Source organism: Bos taurus, chromosome 16 (assembly GCF_002263795.3).
Source record: "Bos taurus isolate L1 Dominette 01449 registration number 42190680 breed Hereford chromosome 16, ARS-UCD2.0, whole genome shotgun sequence".
NCBI lineage: Eukaryota > Metazoa > Chordata > Mammalia > Artiodactyla > Bovidae > Bos > Bos taurus.
This window is the reverse complement of record NC_037343.1, coordinates 24,260,637-24,269,116: the sequence shown is the minus strand read 5'-3', so window position 1 is coordinate 24,269,116 and position 8,480 is coordinate 24,260,637. Positions and strand designations below refer to the sequence as shown.

At 42.1% G+C, this 8,480-nt stretch overlaps 1 protein-coding gene across 2 annotated transcripts in view; it reads right to left on the bottom strand.

Moving 5' to 3' along the window:
* The window catches only part of MTARC2 (mitochondrial amidoxime reducing component 2), a 48,594-nt gene that overhangs the window by 4,645 nt on the left and 35,469 nt on the right, over positions 1-8,480 (bottom strand). Inside the window, 1 exon segment of one of the 2 annotated variants that reach the window (NM_001076380.2) lies at positions 717-1,583. The exons of the other annotated variant lie outside the window; for it this stretch is intronic. The gene's annotated coding sequence lies outside the window, so the exon portion shown is untranslated. 2 annotated transcript variants of the gene reach the window in all.

The following is an 8,480-nucleotide window of genomic DNA, read 5'->3' as shown; positions in this document are numbered from 1 at the left end:
ACCCCGGCTATGACAGAGGATACTGGCACAAGGTCCCGAGGCTTCTTCAAGGCAGCAGGGGATGTCCTCGATAATCCTTTCGAATTGTGGTGCGGAAGACTCTTGAGAGTCCCTTGGACAGCAAGAACAAACCAGTCAATCCCAAAGGAAATCATCCCTGAATATTCATTGGAAGGACTGATGCTGAAGCTGAAGCTCCAATACTTCGGCCACCTGATGCGGAAGAGCTGACTCACTGGAAGAGACCCTGATGCTGGGAAAGATTTAAGGCAGGAGAAGGGGCAGCAGAGGATGAGATGGTTGGATGGCATCACTCACTCAATGGACATGAATTTGAGCAAACTCAGGGAGATGGTGAAGAATGAGGAAGCCTGGCGTGCTGCAGTCCATGGGGTCACAAAGAGTGGGACACGACTTAGCAACTGAACAATAACAACAAATCCTTGTAAGGCACTGACGTCAGGCTCTTGTCACAAAATCAGGCCATGTTTGGGATTTTCCTGGTGGCTCAGTGCTAGTGCAGGGGACATGGGTTCCATCCCTGGTAGGGGAACTAAGATCCCACATGCAGCAGGGGCAACTAAACCGGGGCGCTGCAGCTAGAGAGAAGTCCACACGCTGCAGTAAAGAGCCTGTATGCTGAAACTAAGACCAAACGCAGCCAAAAATAAATAAATAGATAAGTAATTTTTAAAAGAAATACCAAAGAAAAAGTACAATTGAGAATCACATTTATTCAATATATTCAATGATATTCAAGAAACCACAAAATTATAGGTGAGTTCATTCATTCACATGTTACATCAGTGAGAATTCTTGTTCAGTTTTACCAGAATAGTTCAAAAATTACTTGCATCTAAAAAAAAAAAAAACAACAAAACAGGTTCATGATTCCTTCCTCCTATTGTTATTCTCAAAATTCCTTTTGCTTTCAAATCCCATTCTCTTCTTTATCATACTTGGAATTTGTACTGTTTGTCCCTGTCAGTTACAATTACTTTTACATGGCTTAAAAGAGGCATAATCAAAAAAGAAACAAAGTCTGCAGAATAATTTCCATTTCAAATACAACACAGTTCCATAATGGTGGGGACAAAACCACATGAGCAAAACTCAACAGGACTCAATGGCATTGTAAAACCCAATAAGATGGATTTGTGTGTTAACGTGTTAAGGCACTCTGGAAATCTTTTGTTTCCCATTTTTCCTAAAATACACAACAATACATAATAAAATATAAACATTCAGAAGAAAACTGTAGCTTTTCAGTTGATTCTTTCAACTTTCTTTACTCATCAGTATTAACGTCAGAGACTGAAGAAGTGTAATAGCTACCATCACATTCCAAATAATTTTATGGACAATTGTATTTATTTTAAAAGTCTTCATTACCTAAAATCTATATGCGTTCTTATTCCCAAATCACCTTTAATACTTTCCTTGTATTAACTCAGAACATTTGTAACTCCAAAAAGAGGTTCATTTCCAGGATGAAATTACCAGCTGGGTAATAAGGATTTGCCCAGATAGTGGTGCTGCTGCGGTCATAAAAGTGCTGATCAATCCCTCTCAGATGCTGAAATCTGAATAAATTGTAAGAATCTCTGATTATTTTTTTTCTCTTACCAGTCATAAATAATTCAAACATGTACAAACCAGTGACTTATTAAGGTTAAAATGCAGGAAATATAAAGTATGTCCTGCACCAAATGACCCTGGTAAAGGCCAGAGCCAAGGATCTTTCTCACATAACAAGTTGGAGGCAGGTGGGAAGAATTGTTTTGATAGCAATTGGTCAAAATGCTGAAAAAATGCCTATATCCCACAAGTCAATAATTCCACTTGAGAAATCTAACTTATAGAAAAATAATCTTACAATGCTCTGCATACAACAGTGTGTATGTACTCAGTCACTCAGTCCTATCCAAGTCTTTGCTACCCCAGGGACTGTAGCCCACCAGGCTCCTCGGTCCACGTGATTCTCCAGACAAGAATACGGGAGTGGGCTGCCATTCCCTTCTCTAGGGGATCTTCCTGACCCAGGGATTGAACCCACATCTCTGTGTCTTCTGCATTGGCAGGTGGATTCTTTACCACTGAGCTACCTGGGAAGCCACAATTGTGTCTACTAGACTTTCACTGGTAACAAAGTTGGATTATAGCCTGAGTGTCAAATAGTATAAAGTGGTCTTTACAAAGTGTCATGTAACATTAGGAAGCCATCAAAAATGACTTTTGAACAGGTTGGAGGACTATAAATATGATACATGGTTTACAATTCCTAGATACATATTTATAAGCTCATAATTCATAGATATACATGTATATGTGTGACATGTGGCATGTGGACAGGAAATGCTGTCTGCCCTTTCAGTAAACAAAAAATGTTGCCCACCAACCCAGTTTTACAAGAATCATGCCATCAGTCCTTGCAGCTGCCCAAGGAAGGTGTGCCCTGAGGGCAATTCAGGATGGCGAAAAAGAGCATTCTGTGCTTTAGATACTGGCCCTAGATAGGTAAGATGCATATCTAAGGAATCATTTCAATGAGCTCAGATTCCTGCATCTTCTCAAACATAGAAAAGTCTAAAATCATTACCTTGAGATTTCTATTCTTTGTGATTAGCAGTAATCCTTGGATTACTGACTCCTCCATGTGTCTGACTCCTCCCTTACCTCTTTGGAGCAGTTCCTTGGAGCTATCTGAGAGGCTGTCTCCCACGTTATAGTCCTCAGTAAGGTCCTCCAATAAGACCTCACTCACAACTCTTAGGCTGTGCATTTTTCTTTAGTCAACAGATACATATTTGTATATATGAATTATATACAAAAATACATGCATTATATATGATATATATGATTCTATCATACAGATCATGATATATCATATAGATCATGGCTACCTTAAACAAACGACAAAAAAAATAAAATAAAATTTATAAACAGTAACAATGGGCGATTTTTTCTTCTACATTTCTGATGTCTTCAATATTTGCTGTGATGATCATGAATTGCATTTATAATGGAACAGATAAACTTCTATATAATAGTATTTTAAAAGGACCAAAAAAACCAACTCAAATAACCCTTGTGCAAGTAGTAACAGCTACTTTTTTTTAACGACTTTAATCAACCTGTTGGAAAAAGGAGACCCTCCAGAATCAGAAACCATAGTAGGCTCACCATCAAAGTAAAGGAGCAAGGTTATTGTTTTTAAAGCCCAACAGAAATGCCCACCAGAGAGGAAGCCCTTGGTGCCCTTGAGGGGTAGGCAGTAGGGATGACTAGATACCGTGTTCCCCAGGTGGGACTCTGAGGGGCTGACACTTAACCCTCTTCAAGTGGAAGCATGTTCAGAGCAAAGAAGCAGGAGACAGCCATCAGGAAGCACTCGGGGTCTGTGCAGGGGAGCGGTGATGAAAAAGCTAGAAGGGAACTTAGGACCAAAGGTCAAACAGCACCTGTGGCATGCTGGCAACCTGGGCTCTCCATATGCCTCTCTGCACCTGTGACCTCCACCCCACTTAAGTCACGTGCTGTCACACCTGCCTGACCTTTCCTCTCTTGCCCACTTCCAGTCCGTCCCACACACAGCTCTTAGAAAGACCTTCCAAAAGCACCGTTTTTTAACATAATTATTTATTTGGCCATCAGGCCTTAGTTGCGGCTGCTGCTGCTAAGTCACTTCAGTCGTGTCCGACTGTGTGCAACCCCATAGACGGCAGCCCACCAGGCTCCCCCGTCCCTGGGATTCTTTAGGCAAGAACATTGGAGTGGGTTGCCATTTCCTTCTCCAATGCATGAAAGTGAAAAGTGAAAGTGAAGTCGCTTAGTCCTGTCCGACTCTTATCGACCCCATGGACTGCAGCCTACCAGGCTCCTGCGTCCATGGGATTTTCCAGGCAAGAGTACTAGAGTGGGGTGCCATTGCCTTCTCCGTTAGTTGCGGCAGGCAGGATATTTCATAGGAGCTCACGGATTCTGTAGTTGTAGCACGTGGGCTCAGTTCAGCTCTGCAGCTTGTGGGATCTTAGTTCCCTGTCCATGGATAGAACTTCCCCTGCATTGCAGAGCAGATGTTTAACCACTGGACCACCAGGGAATTCCCTTAAGAAGCTTTAACAGGCTTCATGTGTCCTCTTAGTTGACCTGAATCTTTGTTCATTGCCCTTTGAAATGCTGATTATCACATCTACCTCATGGAGACCCTACAGGGACTGGAAAAGGTAACATGTTATCTTAGGCTCTCTAACACAAGGTCTCCTGGGAGTGGAGACAACTGGAAACAGCTGGGTGTGAGCAAAACATGGGTGTTCCTTGCTTCAAACCACTGCAACACAAAAGGATCTGATTCTGAGGGGGTTTGAGACTGAGCAACACAGTGGAGTATCTGCCAGAGGGCAGATAGAATGGAAACCACCATTACAGAAAGCTATCCAAACTCACCACTTGGATCACAGCCTTGTCTAACTCATGAAACTGTGAGCCATGCCACGTAGAGTTCTGACAAAATGTGGTCCACGGGAGAAGGAAATGGCAAACCACCTCAGTATTCTTGCCTTGAGAACCCCATGAACAGTATGAAAAGGCAAAAAGATAGGACACTGAAAGATGAACTTCCCTGGTCGGTAGGTGCCCAATATGCTACTGGAGATGAGTAGAGAAATAAATCCATAAAGAATGAAGAAGCTGAGCCAAAGCAGAAACAACGCCCAGTTGTGGAACTGTGGATGTGACTGGTGATGGAAGTAAAGCCTGATGCTGTAAAGAACAATATCGCATAGGAACCTGGAATGTTAGGTCCATGAATCAAGGTAAATTGGAAGTGGTCAAACAGGAGATGGCAAGAGTGAACATTGACATTTTAGGAATCAGTGAACTCAAATGGACTGGAATGGGTGAATTTAATTCAGATGACCATTATATCTACTACTGTGGGCAAGAATCCCTTAGAAGAAATAGAGTAGCCCTCACGGTCAACAAAAGAGTCTGAAATGCAGTACTTGGATGCAGTCTCAAAAATGAAAAAAGGATCTCTGTTTCCAAGGCAAACCATTCAATAGTAATCCAAATCTATACCCCAAGCACCAATGCCGAAAAAGCTGAAGTTGAATGATTATGTGAAGACCTACAAGACCTTCTAGAACTAACACCCAAAAAAGATGACCTTTATATCATAGGGGACTGGGAAGAAAAAGTAGGAAGTCAAGAAACACCTGGAGTAACATGCAAATTTGGCCTTGGAACACAGAATGAAGCAGGGCAAAGGCTAATAGAGTTTTGCCAAGAGAACACACTGGTCATGGCAAACACCCTCTTCCAACAACACAAGAGAAGACTCTACACATGGACATCACCAGATGGTCAATACCAAAATCAGGTTGATTATATTCTTTGCAGCCAAAGATGGAGAAGCTCTATACAGTCAGCAAAAATAAAACCAGGAGCTGACTGTGTCTCAGATCATGAATTCCTTATTGCCAAATTCAGACTTAAATTGAAGAAAGTAGGGAAAACCACCGGACCGTTCAGGTAGGACCTAAATCAAATCCTTTAAGATTATACAGTGAAAGCGACAAATAGATTCATGGGATTAGATCTGATGGATAGAATGTCTGAAGAACTATGGACAGAGGTTCGTAACATTATATAGGAAGCAGTGATCAAAACCATCCCCAAGAAGAAATGCAAAAAAGGCAAAATGGTTGTCTGAGGAGGCCTTACAAATAGCTGAGAAAAGAAGAGACGTGAAACTCAAAGGAGAAAAGGAAAGATACACCCATTTGAATGCAGAGTTCCAAAGAAAATCAAGAAGAGATAAGAAAGCCTTCTTCAGTGATCAGTGTGGAAAAAAAATGGAGGAGAACAATAGAATGGGCAAGACTAGAGATCGCTTCAAGAAAATTAGAGATACCAAGGGAACATTTCATGCAAAGATGTGCACAATAAAGGACAGAAACAGTATGGACCTAACAGAAGCAGAAGATACTAAGAAATATGCTGTGTTTACTTCTCAGTAAGTTGCTCAGTCATGTCCAAAACTCTTTGCAACCCCATGCACTGTAGCCTGACACGTTCCTCTATCTATGGGATTCTCCAGGCAAGAATACTAGAGTGGGTTGCCATTTCCTCCTCCAGGGGCTCTTCCCAACCCAGGGATCAAATCCAGGTCTTCCACACTGTAGGCAGACTCTTTACTGTCTGAGCCACTAGGGAAGTCACATATTAAGAAGAGGTAGCAAGAATACACAGAACAAAACAGATTTTAATGACCCAGATAACCATGATGGTGTGATCACTCATCTAGAGCCAGACATCCTGGAATGTGAAGTCAACTGGGCCTTAGGAAGCATCACTATGAACAAAGCCAGTGAAGGTGATAGAATTCTAGCTGAGCTATTACAAATCCTAAAAGATGATGCTATGAAAGTGCTGCACTCAATATGCCAGCAAATTTGGAAAAGTCAGCAGTGGCCACAGGACTGGAAAATGTCAGTTTTCATTTCAATCCCTAAGTAAGGTAATGCTAAAGAATGTTCAAACTACCGCACAATTGCGCTCACCTGACACACTAGCAAATACTCAAAATTCTCCAAGCTAGGCTTCAACAGTGCGTGAACTGAGAAATTCCACATGTTCAAGCTGAATTTAGAAAGGGCAGAGGAACCAGAGATCAAATTGCAAACATCTATTGGATCACAGAACAAACAAGAGAATTCCAAAAAACATCTACTTCTGCTTTATTGACTATGACAAAGCCTTTGACTGTGGGGATCACAACAAACTGTGGAAAATTCTTCAAGAGATAGGAATACCAGACCATCTTATCTGCCTCCTGAGAAATTTGTATGCAGGTCAAGAAGCAACAGTTAGAACCAGATATGGAACAACAGACTGGTTCCAAATTGGGAAAGGAGTATGTAAAGGCTGTGTATTTTCACCTTGCTTATTTAAATTATATGCAGAGTACATCATGCCAAATGCTGAACTGGATGAAGCCCAAGCTGGAATCAAGACTGCAGGGAGAAATATCAATAACCTCAGATATGCAGTTGACACCACCCTTAGGGCAGAAAGCAAAGAGGAACTAAAAAGCAGCCTCTTGATAAAAGTGAAAGAGGAGAGTGAAAAAGCTGGCTTAAAACTCAACATTCAAAAGATCATGGCATCTGATCCCATCACTTCATGGCAAATAGATAGGGAAACAATGAAAATAGTGACAGACTTATTTTCTTGGGCTCCAAAATCACTGCAGATGGTGACTGCAGTCATGAAATTAAAAGATGCCTGCTCCTTGGAAGAAAAGCTATGATAAACCTAGACAGCATATTAAAAAGCAGAGACATTACTTTGCCAACAAAGGTCCGTCAAAGCTATGGTTTTTCCAGTAGTCATGTATGGATGTGAGAGTTGGACTGTAAAGAAAGCTGAGTGCTGAAGAATTGATGCTTTTGAACTGTGGTGTTGGAGAAGACTCTTGAGAGTCCCTTGCACTGCAAGGAGACCCAACCAGTCCATCCTAAAGGAAATCAGTCCTGGGTGTTCATTGGAAAGACTGATGTTGAAGCTGAAACTCCAATACTTTGGCCACCTGATACAAAGAACTGACTCATTGGAAAAGACCCTGATGCTGGGAAAGACTGAGGCAGGAGGAGAAGGGGAAGACAGAGGATGAGATGGTTGGATGGCATCACCAACTTGATGGGCATGAGTTTGAGCAAAGTCCAGGTGTTTGTGATGGACAGGGAAGCCTAGTGTGCTGCAGTCCATGGGGTGGCAAATAGTTGGACATGACTGAGTGACTGAACTGAATACAGTGGACCCCTATTTGCTAAGGTACCCCTGAGACCACTGGTTTCTTCAAATGCAGACAACATGTGAAAGATGTTGGCTCAGGCATCAATCCGGGTCCAGTTAATGGTGGCCTGACCAGCAGGGATACATAATCAGGTCAAGTTAGATGACTCAGGCTTGAGTCCACTTTCCCCAGATGCTTTTAGAAATGGTAGGTACTTGGGAATTTCACAAGATTTTCTGTAGTATTTACTGTACTTGATTGAATCCAAGATGCATCAATCCTAGGATAACACCATTATTTTGTGCACATTAAGGTTTTTCTAAAAGACATCTTGAGGGACTTCTCTAGCTGTCCAGTGGCTAAGACTCCAAGCACTCAATGCAGGGGGCCCAGGTTCGATCCCTGGTTAGGGAATTAGATCCTATGAGACTTGGATTATAAAGAAAGCTGAGTGCCGAAGAATTGATGCTTTTGAACTGTGGTGTTGGAGAAGACTCTTGAGAGTCCCTTGGACTGCAAGGAAACCCAACCAGTCCATCCTAAAGGAAATCAGTCCTGGGTGTTCATTGGAAGGACTGATGTTGAAGCTGAAACTCCAGTACTTTGGCCACCTGATGTGAAGAGCTGACTCATTTGAAAAGACACTGATGCTGGGAAAGATTGAGGGCAGGAGGAGAAGGGG